The 20,148-nt window shown below is 42.9% G+C and overlaps 1 protein-coding gene across 9 annotated transcripts in view; it reads right to left on the bottom strand.

The window, feature by feature from the left end:
* FAM160A1 (family with sequence similarity 160, member A1) overlaps positions 1-20,148 on the bottom strand; it is a 199,248-nt gene that overhangs the window by 31,613 nt on the left and 147,487 nt on the right. The window lies entirely within an intron of this gene.

Here is a 20,148-nt window from a genome sequence, read left to right as displayed (position 1 = left end):
TTCCACAGTTGGTGAGTTTGGCTATTTATTCCTAAAATATCTGAGGAAGGAGGAAATTAACACGATGGCTACAAGGACTTCAGCAACATATTTTAAGGAAAAGATATTTACAATAAAGCCAGTCTCTGCCCTTCTTCCCCAGAATTTCTTCAATGTATCTGTAATGCATTAAATATAATAATTAAATCCATTAAATGTCCATGAACAGATTAATGAAATATCATTAGCTTGTACTTTCCCAGGAGAAGGGGATGGAGTAAACAAATGAGTTCTTCCAGACCCTGCGTGGTGGAACACCTCACCCCCTACCGTAGGGAAGGCAGAGCTGGGGCCTGTAGGGGGCGTGGCAGCCAGGCAGTGCAGAAGCGCTCTGGGGGGCAGCATCACTCCTGCCTGGGCAATGGGGGCACTTCCCAAGCCCAGAGGCTTCCTTGCTGAGCACCACTCCCCGGCCCACACCCCCATGCACTCGAACTGGCCCAAAAGTGAGGTGTGTGAATAGACTCCTCTCCCAAGTACACGTCTGTTATTTGGGGTTTGGTTCATCTTTTTTACATTCCCCACTTTGTTCTCAGTGTATAGATGGCACTGTCATGAATAATACCGACTGTTATGGATGCTGTACTTTTTGGGGTTCCCCCTGCCTGCACTTGCTGGCAATGGGAACACATCAGGAATGGCCCTATGTAAGGAGCATGAAGTACATGTGATGTTCTGCACAGGGCCTGGGAGGAAAGGTGAACAAATACAGCTCTAAGTGCTTTGCTGGTGATCAGAGAACAAAATGTGCCTGTCTGCATATTTGGGGGTGGGGGTGGGGGTGGGGAGTACAATAGCCCATATAGAAAAAGACCTACCTCCACTACTTCCACATCTCTGCCCAATTCCCTCCCAGGCATTTTGCAGAATCAGAAAGGGTGAGGTGGTCACAAGGGATGGACTAGGACAGGCCCCGAAAGTAAGTGTGTCCTAGCACAGGACAGAGTTAGAGGGAGGACACTGAAACTCTCTACAATATTATTTGTCTGTAATTGTCAGTGGTAGGTCATTAAAACCTAGTTCTAATGGGCGAGCTGACCAGTATCTGGGAGCAGAAATAAAGCTGCCACCACCAACAACAACGCCCCTATCTGTGTCTGATGGGCCCTTGCTGCAACTGACTTCAGTCCCTGCCCCCATAACATCAATATTCTCTCCTATTCTCTATCATACACCTGTCCCGGGAGGAGCCAGCCAATGGCTACTCTAAAGCCTCCCTTCCTATCCCTGGGTGTATATAATTGTACCCTATTACTTCATTGTAATATAACTTATCAGAGTAAAAATCAATATATCATCCATTATATTTGAACCTCATCCAACAGAAATACTCCAAATATCACATAAGGAAGATATTTCATCCTATGGCTCTAAGGTCAGACTTAACAGGGAAATTCTGAGGCATTTCACTTCAGAAGCAAAGAGCTGAAGAGTATCCCAAAGATCACTTGATCCATCCTGTTCCTGTTTGTTCCAGAAAAGGTCTTCCCTTTTGATTCGAAACTCTTAGTTGTCATGTGAAGAAACATAAACACAACAGGCACATCGCTGATCATTTGGCAACAGCAACCATGTAATTAAAGACATTCTCAGCAAGTCTTTCATTTAGCTCTTTGGGGCCACAGACTCAACCTAAGTCGAACATATATTTATTGTAAGGACACTCTACCGGAAGGCTGGGGAGCCAGGCTCAGAAAGGAAGGGAGGTCTGATGCCGGGCAGCCAAGATACAAATACCCATTAACTCTTCTTCTAAGCTCAGACGGGATTCCACAGCTGCCTTCGGCAAGACAGCTCAGTGCGTCTCTCCTACCAGAAAGCATTCCTCGTGGTCAAAAGGAGACTCGGCCTGCTATAAAGTGAACCTGAATGTAAACTGTAACTGAAAAAGAAAGAAGACCTTCCATCTATAAATGAAACCGTCTATGTAAGGAATATAGCACTCTATGTGGAGCACAGGGGAGATCCAATACAATTTAGTTATCAGTAAAAATAAAACAAAGTTAGCCTGCTCTCATGTTAAGAAGTGGTGATGAAGAAATGCTGCTCCCCCCCGCCCCCCAACTCAACTTTCTTCTTTCCTACTTTGAAATTCTATTAAACCAGCTGGTGCCCTTTCTCAGTTTTCTTAATGCATTTATCCCTCCTTTCAGATTGCAAAGTTACTGCAGAAATGACTCTGTCTGACCTACAGTGTGAATTCTCAGAGCACCTGGTGCACTGGCAGGTACTCAAAGGGTAATCAATAAATGTGTCGAGAAGGAAATCGGCAGCCCTGGAACTAATAAAAACACCCTGTTGTCACAGCCCATGTCGGGATGCCTTCATTAGCAAGGTGGTTAGATTAATCTGACAGGACGTGAACAGCAGAGGAAATTTTTCTTTTATAGTGAATAGCACTGCATTGAAAATACAGAGCCCAACTTAGGCCATGCTCTCGAATTAAGGCAACCTAGTCAAGTGATCCTTTGGGGAAAAAAGGAATGCTTCCCCAGGCTTCCCCCTAATTTCTCTTCTTGATTAATAAGACAGTACTATTGAGTTCTGATGAGCCTGACCTTCCACCCAACAGTAGAGGGGAAATGATTTATGAGCCAGAGGCTCAGCCAGCAGCTTCTCTAGAATGAAGTACCTGAGGACAATTATAAGAAGGCGGCATCCAATGCCTGCCTCCCTCGCCACCCCGCCCCCCCCCCCCCCCCCTGCCTCACATGTATCGCTTGGGGGAGGAGTTTGATACACAGGCCAATTCTCCTAGACACCAAAACTATAACAAAGGCAAGTTCTGGTGATAAAAGTCAGATTTCACTCCTGGCTTATTTTCCACGAGAGACGGAAACACCTCAGCACAATGGAAGACTGAGACGAGACAGAGGTGTCTGCCCCAACGAATTCAATCATCCTTGTCTTTCCGGTTGCTTTTCTCTGTTATCCCAAACCCACCCATGACCTGGCGCTGGACAGTCACAGGGCAAGACACGCAGAGGACCATCCTGTCGGAGTTATTCTTTCTCTATCTCACCTGACAGGCAGGTCAGACACAAAAATGAGGGGAGGGGAGGCCCTTTAAGAAAGTCAGTGTAGGGCAAGAGAAAACTACACCAAGAAGGTAAAATAAACCAACTATTAACTTCTTTTCTGTTTTCCTTGCTTTTTTGGTTTTCTTAGACTACTTCAAGACAAACCTATAGGGCATTTGTTGCTGATAAATTGTTAATGTGCTCTTAGGAGACTGCAGGGAAAGAATAAAAGATTCACACCAACTTTGAGACCGGACTCTCCCTCCCCCTCCACATTTGTTCCCAAGAACACCTTCTGGCTGCCTTAGATAAGGTGGGCCTTGTGTGAGTTCTTTCCTGGATTTCTCTGTGAAGGGAGGGTGGGACCATTTCTATCTTTTCATAATTCAGATGCTTAAGAACCAAGTCCTTTGGTACGGCATTATCTTCTTCACGCACTTGTTGAAATGAAAAAGAAAGAAATCTAATTATCCATTTCAAATCAAAAGCAAATGCAAGCTTAAATTATAACCCTAATTTCCCTCTCCTACATGGGAGAGAAGTGACGTGAAGCCCTGCACAGAGGTCAGAGATGGGGATCTGGCACCTGAAGTGGTTTGGGTGTGTGTGTGTGTGTGTGTGTGTGTGTGTGTGTGTGTGGTGTGTGAGTGTACAATGAATAAGTGTTGTCTCCAAACTTCTATTATTTTTAAAGTAGTAAAAGTGAGGTGAGAAGCACCATGCTATGAAAAGAGGCCAAGCCAGTTACGTTTAGGGTCAAATACTTAAGGCTACTGCTAGGCTTCCCGGGACCCAATCTCTGAGCCAAACCAGCGCATACAGAGCATTTCTGCAAATTAGGAAAAGGGTCCCTCCCTGGGCAGAGTAGTTGCCCAGGCCCACGATTTGGTAAATAGATGGCTTGGCCAGAGCAGAAGGTACCTTCTGCCAATTAGATAGCGGTGCCGCTTCCTGTGGACATAGGCCCCTGCAAGGGCACACAGTCAGGTGAGCAGAATGGGAACTTCATCTCCCCTAATCGCCCCCTGGGCAGGGCATCCGTGTGCAGTGGGCAACCTTTACAACCCTATACCTGTCCAGCCTGTGTTTTTCCAATAATTATAGTAACAGAAACTTCTAGCTTCCCATCCATAGAAAGAGAATTTCCCCCTTGGGACTAAACCCTAACTTTATAACTAAAAAACTACATTTCCCTACTTCCTTTGCATCTAGGTGTGGCTGTAGATATCCTGGCCAGAGAAGTGTAAGCGCAGTCAGTGTATGGAATAGGGAAGGATCATTAAAGCGAGTTTTCTTTTACATAAAGGGAGTTTTCTATTATCAACAGATAATCCTTATGCAAATTGATACAGTGTTTTTTTCTGAAAATAAGACAATTTGCTTTTTGAGTAAAGCACTATAGAGATCTCATCTGCAGCCTATAAACAGTACCTGGCATATGCAGGGTACTCAAAATTTATTTGTTGAGTGAATTGAATTGATAAATGAATGTTTCACATCAAGAGAAGGCCAAATAACATTTGCAGCCCATGATAAAGCAGAGACTCATCTCCTAACCCATTTTCCAAATAATCCACCCAGGCATGAGAACAATGGTTTTCAAATTTTTTAAAAACCAGGACCCATTAGAAGAATTATATTCACAATGACATACAATATTTACTATTACCAAGTACAATGCATCCTGATATTTTCTATTCCATTTTTAAGTGCTAATTGTCACCCACCAAGTTGACTTTTTGATTCATTCATGTGACAAGACTCGGTGTTTGGAAACTATTTTAAAACATATAGATGTACTTACTTACCTGTTAATTAACAAACAAGAGCCAATACTAAAGTTTAATTTTTTTATTATAAACCTAAAATATTTTAAATTAATGGAAAGAAACAGTGGTAGAAACAACCAAAACATTGTGCTTATTTTGTCTGAAATTTTTTTACAACAGTGAAATGTGATCACTTATGTTGTGGGGTCTCTACAACATAAAATGAATATTGAATCTGCCCTGGGAAAACCTGCCTGGGACTGGGGAGGAGCTGAGAGCTAGTTGACCCTCCTCCCCTGTGTCAGCTCCTGCTCCCTCTCTTAGCACTCCCAAAGCCAGGCTGTCCTTCCTCCAAGTTTCTACCCTGGAGGGCTAACTACTTATAGTAGCTGTTCTTTCTCTTTGCTGATAACGAAATGCAAATGTGCTTCCTTTCTAAGCTGTACAAATGAAAATTTAAGGAAGAAAAAGGCATCACAAGATAGTAGAAAATGGACTGCAGTGGACATATATAAAACACTTATGTTTTAATCCTTCGTATCTGGTGACCTCGGGCAACGGATCTTTTGGTGTCTCAACTGGCTGTGAAATGAGCGTGGTGTCTGGCCTGCCTGCCGTGTAACCCAGCACAGTTCGTGATGAGATGGGATGGAAGCTTCTGTGAAAAATGTCTTCCTCTGCAAATTTTGATGCAACATAAAGAAGTGAGGTTCTACAAGATAATAGAAGAATACTCTAGAACTCTTAGAGGGCTTCCTAATGTAAATATAAACCGGCCACATGAACCTGCTGTGGACAATGTTAAAGAATTTTCAAAAATCGCCTATTTTGTATCCTCTATTCCTCTCACATATATTATGCTCATAGACTGAATATTTCTTTTCCAATCATGAGTCTTACTATTCTCAGCTGTGAAATGGTGATGTTGAACCAGATGATCTATGGTCTCAGTTTCAAAAATCTGAGATTCTTTGAGCCCATGTCAGTGACATGAAACAAAAGCTAATTTCGAGCCCTGGCCGGGTAGATCAGTTTGTTGGAGCATCATCCCAATACACCAAGATTGTGGGCTCAATCCCTGGTCAGAGCACATACAAGAAGCAACCAATGAATGCATAAATAAGTGGAACAACAAATCAGTATTTCTCTCTCCCTCTCCCTTTGCCCCTCCCTCTCTCTCTCTTTAAAAATTAATAAATAACATTTTTTAAAGTAGAGTAAGGCCTGGCTGGTGTTACTCAGTGGCTCATGGGTTGAGGAGGTCACAGTTCCATTCCCAGTCAGGGCACATGCCCAGGTTGAGGACTTGATCCCCGGTGGGGAGGCATATAGTAGGCAGCCAATCAACTCTCTCTCTCATCATTAATGTTTCTATTTCTCTCTCCCTCTCCCTTCCTCTCTGAAATCAATTTTTTAAAAAATGTATTTTTTTAAGTGGAGGAAGTACAAAACTTAAAAAAAAATAATTTCAAAAGCTAATTTCAGTTCTTTGCCTTGGTAAATTAATCTCTCAGCATAATCAACACATAACTCTATTCTAATGTAGTGATGAGGGTGCTAACAGCTTTCTTTTGATACATTTATTTAACCAATTGCATAATGGAGTGCTTTCCATGTGTACAATATACTAGCAGCTGAGGATACACAAAAGAAGTGAACTGTGTGGTCCCCAGTGAAAGCTCAGTAACAAAAATGAGAGAAACCAGGGTGTGCTTACCCATGTGCCCGGCTTCAGCCCCCTATGGGGACTCTACTGGGACTTAACAGATGAATATATTTTGGGCAGATAAGTAAGAAGAAGAAAGAAAAATCCAGTAGGAACATGGTAGTAAGACTAGAAGACAATAAGGATACTGCTCTGACATCAGGTTTACATTTGAAAATCATGAGAGAAGGGAAGTTAACAGGCAGGATGGGGTTGCATTAGGAGGAATTTTCAAAAACAACTGAAGGAGACTGGGCTATCTTCTGCAGGTAACAGGGACCCATTATAGGTTCTTGAGCACAGAAATGATGATTAAACCACCCCTATTTATGTTTTTATTATTAATTACTACTTCCAAATTTGCTAGAAGTTAAAAAGGTGGGATTTTTGTACAGCTGATAGGGAAAAATGAAGTTTCCAATCTGAATGTTTCCTCCCACATGCAGGATCTCCCAGCAGAGTCTGGCCTCCCTCTGCCTCCCTCAATAACTCTCCCTGCAGGAGGAGGCAGAACTGGTCACTTTGATGAGCCTATCCCTTCCTCTCTCTTTTCTTCCATGAGCCAGGCTGCCAGCAAGAAGTGCACGCTCCTCTCACTGCTGGTTCTGTGGTGCGCCTGGGTGAGTTTGTCTAACTCTGGGCTTCAATATTGGGAAATCTTGCTCACAGGCATAAACCCTATTCTCCAGCATCAGTTTAATCGGTAATAAAGGTGCTCTTTTGGTCTTCTGTATGCCTCACTCATTTTCCATAATCCTCCACTTGTCACAACTCAACTTTATACCTCAGTGAGAATAGACTGACGTTTCTAAAACTGCATATTCAGTTTATACTGATTCATGCAAATGCTTTACACTGTAGGCCCAGAGCTTCAATGACACGGTACTGTACTCCAGACATGGCCAATTCATTGCAAATGAGATGAGTCCAACATGGCAGCATGCAGGCAGTCCTACCAGGGAACTCGACAGCGATTCAGAATTGATGGCTGTTGTACTAGTCTTTGGGCCCTCACCACCATCCAGGCCCCCATTCTGACATCTCCTCAGCTTCCCAATGGTCCAGCCCTTTCAGGGTGCCCAAAACCCACAGCACTCCAGGGCATAAGTTAATACTAAAGTAATCCCCCAAAATCATATTTTCCCTTCTTCCCTACTAACTCCCTCCCACACTGTTTAAATAAAAATCTGTATTCTACTTCCTCTAAGGTCAATAAGCAGGATAGATACAAGATGAGTTATCAGCAAAATGAACTTTCAGGGGAACAACTACATTTTAAGTGATTAATATGTGATGAGACTAAGCAAGATGGTGTTGCTTATATGAGGACAAAGACTGAGTCACCTTTCCCAGCTGAGACCTCTGTTGATGGCCCTTTGCCACCTCAATTCTCAGCCACCACAAGCACAACTGGACACACAGGCCATGAAGCTACTTACATCCCAGGCACCTTTCCAAAGGAGGAAAAAAGTTAATTATCATTATCATTAATTATTACTACTATTAACAGGAGTTCTAGAGAAACTTTTAAAAAATATATCTTTATTGATTTCAGAGAGGAAGGGAGGGAGAGAAAGAAACATCAATGATGAGAGAGAATCATTGATGGGCTGCCTCCTGCACACCCCACACTGCGGATCGAGCCCGCAACCGGGGCATGTGCTCTGACCCTGACCGGGAATCAAACAGTGACCACCTGGTTCATAGGTTGACACTCAACCACTGAGTCACGCTGGCTGGGCTTAACAGAAGTTCTAGAAATAGCTAGAGTCCCATTTTTGTGGCAAGCACTGTGTTAGGTGCTTTACACATAGTACCTGAGTTAATTCACCTTAGTCCCGTAAGATGGGTATTAGGGTTCTCATATGACAGATAAAATTGAGGCTCAAAATTTGGGCCAAAAGTACACAATCAGTGGTAGAGACCAGAGTCATCAGACACCAGGTCTACCTGATACCAAATTCTATGTTATTTATATTATTTTGAGAAGCCAGGACAAGAATTCTAACAATTCCATAACACTCTCATCCCCTGCCCTCTGAAAACAGAGCAGAAATACTTCAAAACTAAATAATTATATCAACTATGTGGGCTGATGAAGGTCAAGGACGCTGTTATAACAGTTAAAGTTACAGCATTTGGGAGTATTTACACCCATGTCTGTCCTTCTACCAACCCATCCCTCCTCCAACCAATTCAGCTACATGTCTCAGGAGCAAGCTGCTCCCAGTGACAGATCAGAACGTTACTCCAGAAAACAGCTTCTCGAAACAACTCCCTGAGCACCTGACTCTCCAAAACCACAGAGAGAAGTGAAATGGGGATTGGGGGGCAGGGGGGAGGGGATACTCTTAAAACCAACAAGAGGGGAAAAAAAATGTAATGTGAGACACCAACATTCCGACTGTCACAGGGACAAGTGCCAACAATATGGAATCAATGTACTCAGATGAGAACAATTACAATAATGCATTAAACTGCCACTCACAAAACTCTGGCCCTCACTGCGCCCGGCTGTCCCTGGAGAGTTCCCATCCCTCGGACCTGGGTTGTGCATCAGGACTGACTCCACCCCTACCAACTAGACATGTCAACATGGAGTCACTTAGACCCACTGATGACTTCATTACTCCAATCGTAACACAGGACAACCTCTGTCTCCAAGGAGAATAGTGGTTTTCAAATATGTATCTCCAGTGTTCAAACTTGATTTGGAATCCAGTGATGCACAACACTCTCAAGGATCTACAGCAGCGGTTCTCAACCCTGGCTGCACGTTAGAACCACCCGGGAGCTTTTAAAAATACCCATGCTCACGCCCCACTTGGATACGGTTAAAGCAGAATCTCCGTAAGTGAGGCCATGAGTGAGGATTCTCTTGTTGATTCTATCACAATGACCCAGTATCACAAAGATGACTGTACTGCAGGGGTGCTAAGGTGCCATTTAAAAATATTTCAGTTGATAGAGTGGCAAGAGCTAAAACAAACAAACAAAAACAGCTGGTTGACCAGTACTTCGCAAATAAAAAGATGACCAATCACATTCATCCCAAAGAAAACTCGGGCCTGGGAGGTAAAGGAGCATTTCAGATCACAGGGAAAAGTCAGTGGTGAGATCCCCTGTGCTACCCACTCAGTCATCAAGTCATCCTGCTTCACAGATACCACCTTCTGCCACCTGCCACACAAGTACTTTGCAGAGCTTATGAACACATCTAAAATCACTATTGAAGGAAAACAAAGGGGTAATTTGGAAACTTCCCAAAATTCATTTATCCAGTTGGGTACTAGATTACTGCACATGATTGAATATGTTAATTGCCCAATGAAGTACTACTGGATTTCCCAGGAATATTAGCAGGATTGGACTAGTTCTCATCTACGATGGGAAGGCCCATTACAGAAGAGTTAATGTTTGAATAACTGACCTAGAGAATCCAAGCACTGGTGGAAAAAGCAAGGTTGGTATATTGCCCACTTCCTTACCCTCCTTCTACCATAAAAGAAAAAGAAGGAGAAGGGGGAGGGGGAGGAGAAGGAGAGGGGGGAGGGTCAATGAGGTGCCTTGTTTTCAGCACTATGAGGCACAAGTGACCACACCATCATTCCTAGCTGCTAACCTCACTCTCGTGATATGAACAAAGGGTTGCATGTGAGAATCTACAGATTAATTACTTAAAAATATTGTTCCTCTCTTCTTTTTAAAGTAGAGCCACCAGAATTTCAGACCTGAGCGCCTCTTAGATCCACTAGAGGGTGCAAGCTCTCCTTCTGGAGCAGACTGAGCTGAGGAAAAACTCCAGCAGGGGTGCACCCAAGCAGCCACACACTGCAGAGCAGCCTTCCAAGGAAGGGGGTTTCCTTTCTAAGAAACCGTTGAATTAACGAAAGCATAAGGAGAATGTTCCCTAAATTCTGCATTGGGAGCTCAGGAGTTAACTTATGCCATGGAAGGAATCATGGAATTAAGATTTGCTTTGGAGAAGGGCCATGAAAAGAGATGATACTAAGGCTTTGAGACTTGGAAATGAATTTGGGTTTTGGTCCAAGGTTGCCTGGTATCAGCTGTGTGAGCAAGTTGCTTAACCTCTTTAGTCCTCAATGTCTTTATCTGAAAAACAAGGAGCTGGGACTAGACAATCTCTGAAATGATGTCTAGTACTAAAATTCTATGAGTACATAATGTAATGTGTTTCCATCTCCAATTTAATCTCTTCGTGTAGATTTGGCAAGGACATTAAACTAAGGTATTAGTAATTCATTTATTGAGAAAATGAGATGTTATTAATCCATTCACTGAAAAGCATGTATGGAGTGCCTACTGGGCGCCAAGCATCGGGCTAAGAGCGTGTCAGGAAATAAGGACACGGAGACAAATGAGTCCTTTACCCTTATTCTACATATAGCTCCTCTATGACATTGAAATCTATGGACTTCAAAACTCTCAACTCCTAAATTCTAATAGAATTATACCTTCAAAGGAAAAACCGTGTAGCTAAATCTACTAGTCCTCTATTAAAGCATTTAACACAAATATAAATACCATATAGTTTGATGTCTTGATACATAAACATGGCAATGACATATTGCCAATCACAGGCAACATAAGCCCAAAACAGTGAAGTTTGTCCACATCATACAACTTCATTTCCAGATGTGGAGAGCACATTTCAAACATCCATCTTAGAGACATCACTGATCCTTCCGAAATCTTTTTTTGTTCATTTTCCTTTGATTATTTCTATAAAATATCCATATATTTCATTCTATTTTTCCAGCAATATTTGTCTGAAGTCATTTCTCTGGACTTCCACAGTAGTTAAGAGTTGCCTCACTTTCAGCAGCAGCCATCTCTAGTCAATACGAAACATCCCTCCCCTCATGCACCTCACTTTCCTCCCACTCCATGCCACCCCAGAGTGCCAGCTGTCAGCCAAACATCAGTTCAGCAACCTGACCAGACCCGACAGCTCTAAACTATTTAATCTCTCCCCCAGCTTTCTCTCTCACTCCCTCACATTAGCTCTACACACATGCAACTCTACTTAGTTATCGTATCTATGTTCACCCATTCACTTATTTAAGAAACATAAAAATACCTATATGTACAAGGAGGTGTGCCTCATATGCTGCTGTAATATGAGTTCAATGGATGAATGAACAAGCAAATATGTGTGGCCTCTGTTCTCATGGTGTTGACTATCTGGTAGGAGAAGTAAGAAGCATTAAACCCATAATGATCATACAAAGGGTCCCCAACCAAACTCTGAAGAAGTGAAGAGTGGCTGCCTACTCCTGGCTTGATCAGGAAGACTTGCAGAAGGAAGGGGCACGTGGTTTGGACACTAGAGGAGGAGAAATGTTTGGATAAGCCTGGTTGGAGGAGAAAGGCAATGTCAGGGGAGGAAAAGCATAAGCACAGGCATTCCACTAGAAGGCTAATTCACACTCAGTGTACAGCACATGGCCCAGGATAATGGAGAAGTAAGTCTATGAGAGGCAAATGGGAGGAAGTTTGGGATTAACCTAGGAAAAAGTTAAAATAATTGGACTCTAAGGAGTCTCTCTTAGTATTTCTTTTAATACCTTGATGTCTATAGTTCTCTAGCTATTTCCTCCTGGCAATATGCCAAATTTTATATTACAGAATAAATAAAAATATTACAGTATAGTATTGCATACCAATGAAAAGACAGCTCAGCAATCTAAAATTATGATTTTCCAACAAGTATATAAGAAAAACAAACACGGTGATAATAGAGTTAACACTCACTCTGTGCCAGGCACCATTTTAAAGTATCAACTTATTTCACCCTTACAAGTTCTATAAGGTGGGCACTATCGTTATCACCCCCATTTTACAAATGAGGAAAATGGCTCAGTGAGGGTAAGGTTCTGCCCAAGGGCACACAGCAAGTGGCAGAGCTAGGAAATCAATCTTGGCGGTCTGACTCTGAAGTCCACACCATATTAAACCCTTAGCAAAGAACTTATTCGCTGGATACCTGGATGGCTAGGTTTATGTCAATGAATAAATCTGCCTTCCCTTTTGCTCTCTATTTTAAGTCTTTTTGTTTGGGCACAGCATTAGACCCAGCATTATAGAAATACTGCAGGCATGGTAAAACATAGCTCCGTAACAACAAGTAGACATTAATGCTAAGCGAATGAAATAAGCCAGTCAGAGAAAAATAAATATCACATGATCTCACTCATTTGTGGAATATAATGCACAACATAAAACTGATGAACAAAAATAGAACCAGAGACAGAGAAGCATCAAACAGACTGTCCAACCTATGAGGGAAGGCGGGGGAGTAAGGAGGTAAGAAATCAACTAAAGGACTTATATGCATGCATATGAGCATAACCCATGGACACAGATGGGGGGTGGGGGTGGGGAGGGTGGCCAGGGAGAGGTCAATGGGGGAAAGGGGAGACTCATGTAATACTTTAAACAATAAGGAATTTAAATTAAAAATAAAATGGAAAAAATAAACTGACAGAAAAAAAAAAGAACAAGTAGAGCTCAGCATCATTACAGGAAGAGGAACAGGGATACCTCCAAGGCACCAAGAGGCTGGCTTTAAGCCACAGTGATGATATCCGATGGCCAATCAGTTCCCTATTTGTTCTGTTAATATGCAAAATGAGAGGAAAGATTTAGGTTTCCATTCCCATAACAATATGCCGAGTCTCAGCTGAATGCACACTAGGTGCCTTATCTGGAACCTCCCTGTTCACAAAATATTCAGACCCAGTGCTTCAAGTAGGCTAGAAGCTTACCATGAAACCTTAGATATTAATTACAAGATTTTCTTTCAAAAAAAGTGAATTTTCCAATAGTTTCCACATTCTCAAAGGCTTTCCACAATAAACAGTAGACATTTCATTATGAGCCACAGCTGGTTCACACATGATAGCTCTGGGATAAATAATAGATTCTCTTAGGCTTTTCTATATATTGATGATGGGAAAAGTATATTTGTATATGGATCTAAACATCTGTGTAGAACCTAAACATTCCACTTAGTAACCTAGAATATGGAAAGTGGAAAAAAGAAATAAGGTTTCACTCAACTGGCAACACCATACTTATTGTGCAACCTCCAATTACAAGGAGCACGTTTTCCCTTCTGCTCACGGCTCTGGTGGGACTGCGTCAGCGGTAGAACGATAATGCCTTATAATACTCTGTGATATACAGAACATCAGTCAGTATTCCCACTGCAAAGTCAATGGCATTTCCATCTGGGTTTTTATGGTAATGACATCACTCACTGTCCACATATCTTGACAGCATCGCACAGGAGAGCAGAGTTATTTCATAGTAATAATGGCACTTGTCCAGCATTATGAACAATGGGAGGTACTTCCCTCAATCAAACACTGTACATACATTCTTAGATAAGAACCCAACAATCTCCTTTCACTACTCACCTTTAGATACTACTACTACTAGTAGCAGGAGTAAGTCCTTAAATTTTGCCAAGTATTTGACCTATGTCATCTGCGTTGATGGCTAAAACAGCTCCAGAGGGAAGCAGGGTGGACCATATCCAAGTTCTAATACCTTGCTCATTTGGAAAAGGCTTCAGTGCTTCCCAAAGGGTTGTCAGCTTCCTCCTCATCTAATGGTCACTAGTCTTGGGAGGCTGACACAGTGGGGTTACCACAGATGAAAAACCTGGATCCTTAACTGGGTTAAGGCCCTGGAGATCACACATGTGTTCTGCATCCTCATCCAATGAAAGAGCATAAATAGCCAGAGTGCCCGCAGAAGGACATGGATCAGTGTAATCAAGTAAGCGTGGTCCTGGCTAAAGTGCAAACTCCGGGCCTCAGCCCTACCTATTAGACCAGAATCTCTAGTAGTTGGGAGTTGCCATGTAAAAAGTCCCCAGGTAATAATTGTCTTTGTACATTTAGATTTGAGAACCTCTGACATTGAAATTTAGAATAAATAGGAAACTAATTCTAGTAACAACTGAGTTGACATCACACTCTGAGAGCAATGAGGAAAGAGTAAGTCCAGAGTCATGCTGTCTATGAAATAAGGTAAAAATGTGTTAAGGAACAATGAGCATATTATCCTATATAATAAAAGGCTAATATGCAAATCGACTGAACAGTGGAATGACCAGTCGCTATGATGCGCATGACCACCAGGGGGCAGATGTTCAACGCTGGAGCCCTGAGCTGTGCTCACAGCTGGTGAGTGCAGCAGTGGTGGCGGGAGCCTCTCCCACCTCCGCCGCAGCACTAAGGATGTCTGACTGCTGGCTTAGGCCTGTGGGGAGTGGGCCTAAGCCATCAGTCAGACATCCCCCGAGGGCTCCCGGACGGCAAAAGGGCACAGGCTGGGCTGAGGGAGCCCCCCCCAAGGGTGCACAAATTTCATGCACCGGGCTTCTAGTCTAAAATAAAAATACTGCCCTAACCGGTTTGGCTCAGTGGATAGAGCGTCGGCCTGCAGACTCAAGGGTCCCAGGTTCGATTCTGGTCAAGGGCATGTACCTTGGTTGCGGGCACATCCCCAGTAGGGAGTGTGCAGGAGGCAGCTGATCGATGTTTCTCTCTCATCGATGCTTCCAACTCTCTATCCCTCTCCCTTCCTCTCTGTAAAAAATCAATAAAATATATTTTTTTAAAAATACTATAGCACTAAAAATGGCATAAAATTCACTGTCCAGTAATATACCATATCATATGAAGGATGTTTCATTTCAGAGATTCAACTGTTTAATAGGTAATATTGAGTACTAAGTACCAGAGACAATAAGTACTTTAAATGCAGTATTTCATTTATTTTTCACAAGAACCAATAAGGTAGATGTTATTACCCACAGGTAATATATACACATAGATGAAGGTACTTGACACAGTCATACTGCTAGTGAAGCAACAGAACTCAAACTAACATCTCTCTAACCTCTAACCCCAATTTAAAAACTGTTAAGCTGTGCTCCTTCCCAAAATTTTATTTGAATACAAAGCATTAATTGGATGTATTCGATGGCACAAGCTAACTCTCAGTTTTCAATTAATAAATCAAGTATTTCAAGTCAAATACTCTTATAACTGCCACTGAAATCTTCTAGGTCTACTTAATAGCTGGCTCACATTGGATAGAACAATTATTAATTTAGGCTGTCTAGAGCCAGCCTGTTTAATATGATTTTTCAACCAAGTTTAATAGTGTTACTGCCGATCCACATTACATAGCTGCAGGCCCGAGACAGGACTGGGCCTTTTAATTACCTCGTTCAACTGCCATCGCTGACGGACTACAGTGATCTTTATATCTGTACTGTGGCCTCTCCACTTCCACGGTTCTTCTGTTTAAGTTCGGAGTAACTGAAAAGACAGGATTGTTTGGGCTCCACTAGCTCCTCAGTCACAACTGGATCTCCCATGCCAAACGGGAACCACAACGCAATATAAACATGAGGTGGCACCAGGTGCATCAGCTCTCCCACTGAGCTCAGGCCTCCACACACAGCCCAGCTGCCAGGTGGCCCTGAAGGGAGTGAGCACCTCCCTGCAAGGAGCCCACTGCACTTGCCTGAGAGACTGAGACAATAGCAGCAGCTTCTGTGCGAAACAACCTCACTGCTCCAGGCATCCTTGAGATCCTATCACTTTGCACCAGACCAGCAGCCTGTGGGTCTAGGTGGGCACACAGGTGTGCTTTCAGCAAAGTGGAGGGCAGAAGCATTTAAGTGACTGGTCTACTGCAGGCATGGTAATAAGCAAAGTTCCATATGAACCAGGAGAGCTCAACATCATTACAGAAAAAGGAATAAGGAGCCAGCAGAAAACAGAGCAGGACAACGTTCAGAGGCCTTTCGTGCTCAAACATCTTGGGTCACTAATCTAGAGAACAGGTTTTAAAAGCAAATTACTGAAATGCATAAGTAGAAATATGAAATGGAGGGACCAAAATACTATCTCACTACAGTTTTTAGTATAGCTCTCCCCAGAACTGGAGTCTAGTGGGGACCTCCATAACTCAAGAAAAACTATAACGGATTTAGCAAAGAACCACCAAACTTAATAAATAAAATCTCAAAGTGCCAAGATGGCAGGGTCAAGATGACATCCTAATTCCATGGTTTTGATTCCTTTTTTTCTTCCAACTGCCCACTGAAAGCAATGATTGGTCGGTGAAATTTTACATCATCAGTGGAAACCAGACCTAAGACTTCAAAGTGTTTTTCAACAGAAAGTGATGCAGATGACAGCAGTGACAAAGAGTACCAACATGCTCTGTACCCAAAAGTGCAACAGGAAATCTGTCGGAAGAGCCAGCAGGAGACTTGTCTCTGCCCTCCTGCCTCCCAAGGCCCCTCCACCACATCCCAAATTAGAGATGTAGGAGGAAGGATGGATGGAAGTGGAGCTTAGTGAGGTGACAGGCTGCTCTGCTCATTCTACTGGAGACTGAAAACAGCAGGACATACAGGCTTAGGTATTCCTCCCATAAACTCAGCACCATTTATAGCTCATTAACTTTTATTAATGATGATCATTTGAGGATTGTATTTAATTTCTCTTAAAATCGTCACTCTAACTAGTTTAAAAGTTAAAAACATCCCTAGCTAGTGAGAGCCCAACTGGGCTCTGAAGGGGTCCCCGCCCACCCCACCCACAGACACATTAATGGCAAGTGGGTGATTCACAAGTGTGGCTGCTCCCAGCCTCTCAAAATTTCCATCATTTCTTCTCTAGTCCCCAAAAAACTTCCATCCATCAACCTAAGTCAATAAGCTATGAATTACTGCGCTCACAGGATACAGCTCATGAATATGTATGTATGTGTTTGGAAGACAAGATTGTAAGACAAATGGGCTCCAATGTGGCTTTTAGGAACCCAGCACACATGCCTTTAAGGAAATGCCTGAAATTATTCTACCCATGTATACTGTTCCAGCATGGTTTCAGCACGCAGAGATGGTGGAAAAATCGTTTTTTCTGGTATATTTTTTTGCTGCTGGTTTTCCAGGCACACGTATGTGGAATAATTTGCTGAATGAAACACAGCTAGCTGCTCTTTGCAAAAACCAGAGGTACAGGCTTTCTCTCAGGCCACAGTTTTTACTGCTAATGCCTGTGAGCTGCCTGCAGAAAAGGATGGTGTGTGATCGCTTTTCCCTCCATCCATCCCTTACTTCAACATCCTCGATGTCTCCACCTTCAACTACTACAGAGAGCCCCAAATTTCTCCCTTAATTTCTCACCAGTCTCCACTATAGAGGAGCCACTATAACCCACAAAACAGAAGACCATCCTAGTTCATAAGACACGTGACAGAAATAAGATGACTGAGCCCTCCAGTCCCCTTTCTGTCCCTGCTAGAGCCATCTTCAGCTGCTGCCACCAACTGTCTGCTGGTCTCCCGCCAGCCCGGGACCCCTAAACAACACACCTGGACAAAGACTCTTCCAAGCTAGTGCAAAGCCAATCAGCCTGCTTCCTTCTGTTTCTGCCTGTTGCTCCTCAGCCTCATCACTGCCTTAAAAAAAAAAAAAGGACTTGATAATCCTTTCACTAGGCCATCTCTTTCTAACTAGGGATTTTCTTCCACTATTACCATCATCTACAAACATATATGGATCATCTAAAACAGCGGTCGCCAACCTTTCAGACCTCACAGACCACCAGTGGTCCGCGGACCACCGGTTGGCGACCGCTGATCTAAAATATAGAGAGCACCATGCTACCTTCCAGAGCAGGGCTCAGCACACATTTTCTGTGAAGGGCCAAAATGTAAGTATTTTAGGGTTTGTCATTCTGTTGTATATTCCTATCTTTTTAAATTGTGGGTAAAACACAGAATTTACCACCCTACCCTCTTTTAAGTGCACAGCTCAGTGGTGTTAAGTACGGTCACACTGTTGTACAACCAATCTCCAGAACTCTTTTCCTCTGTGGAACTGAAACTGTACCCATTCAACGGTAATGCCTCATTACTCCCTCCTCTTTGGAAACTGTTTTTCTGGTTTCTGTCTATAAATTTGACTACACTAGGTACGTCATTTATGTGAATTCATGTGATATTTGTCCACTTTTGACTGGCTTATTTCACTTAGCACAATTCAAGGTTCATCTATGTGTCAGAATTTCCTGTGTGTGTGTGTGTGTGTGGTCTATCACATTTTGTTTATCTATTTATCCTTCGATGGCTATAAAAACCATTCTTAACTCAAGATACACAATAACAAACCACGGGCCAGACTTGGCCCCCAGATTGTAGCTGGCCAAACCCTGTTCTAGTGGCATAAAAGATCACACTTCACAGATCAGAGGATCTAAAGCATTTTCAGTTCATGGTACTTTCAGTGTATCAGTAATTTTTTTTTTCATAGCACTCAGAAGCCAGAAGAAATACCCAACCATCCCTTTTATTAAGTATTTAAGACCAAATAATTTAATGTGGTTAAGTCCTAACAGCTCACCTCCTGCTGGTCACTTACACCTAGGAATCAGACCGGACACTGCCAACCTCACTCCGTCCCACACCAATTTTCATGTGCATTTGCTTTACAGCACAGGACCCACCCCAAACTCAGCTTTGCAAAGGTATCAGCATATTGAAAGGAATGTGTATTGAATGCTGAAACTGAACTATTTCAAGCTAGGAGTTCACTTAATATCAGACAGATGTCACTGTGTTTCCCTCATAAATTTAACTTACCTGGCAGCGTCCCTGTGAGTTCACCGAGAACCCCCAGGGCTCCTTGGCACACGGTTTGGGAACCATAGATAAAGACTCTTCCAGGGTCTCAGGATAGAGGTGGGGACACAGAGTCAAATAATAAGAATACACCAAACAATACGAAAGTGCATATGCTCTGTGCAAAATGACTGACACATACATTAAGAGCTACAAATTCTAGAAAAGAGGGAAGCCTAGAACCCCCAAAGTTAGGGGAGGCTGAGGAAGCCAGTGAGATTTAAGCTGGTTTTTGAAGACCGAGTAAGAGAAAACATTCATGACTAGTACATTGCTAGTATATCTACCTACCACATTCAAGTATAACCATGATTTTAGGCTTTAAAGGATAAGGTTCAATACATAGAATTGGGAAGTAACTATAAACTATAAGAAGTAGACTTTCTTATGTGTTTCTAGAAATTTTTAAACCCCCCGTTTACTTAAGCCTTTTCAAACACACTCTATAGATGCCATCTATACGTGCTAATTACTACTCTAAAATGCTGACCCTAGTAAATAAGTGTGCTGGATGCCTTCCATTTGCCCCTCTCCATCTTTCACCCTGCGCAGAGCCCAGTTGACCTACATGGACCTCTTTTTCCCATGATTCCCTTGCCACCTGGTTTCCATTTGGGTTCACCCAATGGGAGGCCAGCAGGACATCAGAGGAAGGAAGGAGCATAAAGTTTTGATGTTTATTTTATTCCACTGACTTCTTCCCTGAGGGGTTGCCTCAGGTTTGGTTGTGATCCATGACAGAAGCTCATGGTTCTTGCCCTAACCGGTTTGGCTCAGTGGATAGAGCGTCGGCCTGCGGACTCAAGGGTCCCAGGTTCGATTCCGGTCAAGGGCATGTAGCTTGGTTGCGGGCACATCCCCAGTAGGTGTGCAGGAG

Source organism: Myotis brandtii, unplaced genomic scaffold (assembly GCF_000412655.1).
Source record: "Myotis brandtii unplaced genomic scaffold, ASM41265v1 scaffold34, whole genome shotgun sequence".
NCBI classification, from domain to species: domain Eukaryota; kingdom Metazoa; phylum Chordata; class Mammalia; order Chiroptera; family Vespertilionidae; genus Myotis; species Myotis brandtii.
The sequence above is the reverse complement of the archived record's forward strand: the minus strand, read 5'-3'. Positions and strand labels throughout refer to the sequence as shown.